Source organism: Gymnoscopelus microlampas (assembly GCF_963454915.1).
Source record: "Gymnoscopelus microlampas genome assembly, chromosome: 24".
NCBI classification, from domain to species: domain Eukaryota; kingdom Metazoa; phylum Chordata; class Actinopteri; order Myctophiformes; family Myctophidae; genus Gymnoscopelus; species Gymnoscopelus microlampas.
This window is the reverse complement of record NC_139961.1, coordinates 13,988,407-13,990,906: the sequence shown is the minus strand read 5'-3', so window position 1 is coordinate 13,990,906 and position 2,500 is coordinate 13,988,407. Positions and strand designations below refer to the sequence as shown.

The 2,500-nt window shown below is 37.0% G+C and overlaps 1 protein-coding gene across 6 annotated transcripts in view; it reads left to right on the top strand.

Annotated features, from left to right (window-relative positions):
* Positions 1-2,500, top strand: part of dmd (dystrophin) — a 555,891-nt gene that overhangs the window by 185,201 nt on the left and 368,190 nt on the right. The window lies entirely within an intron of this gene.

The following is a 2,500-nucleotide window of genomic DNA, read 5'->3' as shown; positions in this document are numbered from 1 at the left end:
ACATCCAATTCACAAACAGCGGTGCTAATAGCCCCATGCAGTTAGAGTGAGAAGTTATGAGTGTCTACAGAGGGCTGGGGGTAAATGAGGCATATTTTTGTCGCCGTCGGGCAGTAACCTCGTATCTCCATATTTCAACGTTTTATATATTTTTTGTAAATGAATGCCCTACTTGGTCAATTGACTGCATTTTATATCCAAAGCGCTTTACCAGTGGTGGAAAAATACTCAAATGTTTTACTTAAGCAAACGTATCAATAATGCAATGTAGAAATACTGTGTTAAAGTAAAAGTCCGGAGTTCAAAATGTACTTGAGTAAAAGTACAAAAGTATTGGTATCAAAATGTACTTAAAGTACCAAAAGTAGAAAGTACTCATGTACTTGTAGCATGTAGAATGTCCCATTTTCCAAGTTTTCAAATGTATAAAATGTATGAATATCTTTTGAACATAGCAGATCTACAAGCTCACAATGCGTCGCGATGCGACGCATTGTGAGCTTGTAGATCGGCTATTTTCAAATGGCCGAAATGTAAATAGGGCTGAAGTGGTTAATGTATGTTTTGTAATAATAATCAAAACCTAGTAACTAGAAACTAAAGTTTTCAAATAATTGTAGTGGAGTAAAAGTACAATATTTGCCTCTGAGATGTAGTGGAGTAGAAGTAAAAAGTACTGGAAATTGGAAATACTCCACTAAAGTAAGTACAGTACTTGAGTAAATGTACTTAGTTACTTTACACCACTGCCTACTTGGTAAATTGACTGCATTTTATATAGCACTTTTCTCCAAAGCGCGTTACAACATCTTTCACATTCACACACATATTCGCACACCGATGGCAGAGTAAACCGTGCCAGGCATCAACCTGCTCATCGGGCAGCAGTTAGGGGTTCGGTGTTGCTCAAGGACCCTTCGACACATATAGCCAGGAGGAGCCGGGGATCGAACCTGCGGAACCGTCGGATTCCAAGATGGCCGCCCTACCTCCTGAGCCACTGCCGCCCCGTCCACACATACTGTAAATAGCAATAAAAAAAAGCTCACAACACGCTGCGTTGTGAGCTTGTAGATCAGCTATTTACACTATTTTTTTTAAGCAGAAATTAAAAAAGGAACAGTTTTGGACAGCAACGATTTATAAAGGGATGTCACGCCGAGACTTTCAATCGTTAACCCATTCAATCCAGGAACGGATCTACAAATGTCTTCTAAATCCTAACAGTTTTCTGAAAAAAACATATGTTGCTATAATATCAGTCGTTCTCGAAACATTATGTGATATACGATTATATAGATTTGCACACATTTTCAAGAATTTTCAAAAAATAGCAGATATACAAGCTCATAGAGCTTGTATATCTGCTATTTTTGAATAGCCAAATAAATCTAAAATGACACAGATGCGTTCCCGGTCTTAAGGCAGCTGTGATTATAGCCAGACGAGAGGAAGGCATGTTGACACCAGGCGTGCACATTTTTCGAACCCACTTAACGGGAATCTGTTATCTTTCGTTGGCTTTTCATACTTTGCCACGTGTGTACATACTGTACAACAAGAGCTTTCAATCTGCAATGTGGAAACATCCTTCCAGCACAACACACCTGTATAAAGCATCGTTAGTCCCCAGTACCCCGCATAGCCTCAAGGTCACTTCATTGTGTCTTGGAGTCGAGGACCAGCTGCATACAGTACATACACAATACATTACAATACATTACAATACATTATAATACAATACAGTACAGTCGAGACAACAATAACACACATGGTGGCACACAGGGGTGGAACAAGTACTCACATTTTTTACTAAGTATCAATTCTGCAATGTAGAAATACTCTGTTACAAGTAAAAGTCCGGAATTCAAAATGTTCTTGAGTAAAAGTGCAAAAACATTATTGGTATCAAAATGTACTTAAAGTATCAAAAGTAGAAAGTACTCATTTTGCAGAATGTCCCATTTCACAACTTTTCAAATCTTTTGAAAATAGCAGATCTACAAGCTCGAGCTTGTAGATCTGCTATTTTCAAATTATCTACAAGCTCGAGCTTGTAGATCTGCTATTTTCAAATGGCCGAAATGTATGTAGGGGCTGAAGTAGGTAATGTATGTTTTGTAATAATAATCAAAATCTATAAATTAACAAGTAACTAAAGTTTTCAAATAATTGTAATTGCACCGCTGGGTTCAAGGTTACTTTTATTGTGTCTTGGAGACAAGGACCAGCTGCACACAGTACAGTACATACACAATACATTACATAATACAATACAGTACAGAAAACAATAAGACACACGTACATAAGTGACACGTACATCGTCTTGTCGGGTGAAAATATTGTATGTCCAAAATAAATAGAATTGATAGTTTTCAGAAAATGAAAAAAATAAATAACCTGTGTTCCAATGTAGTTATTATTTACTCTTGTTAGTACTTTTCATTGGTTCAATATTGATAAAACCACAGACAGACGTAACCACTTTCACTTACATTTA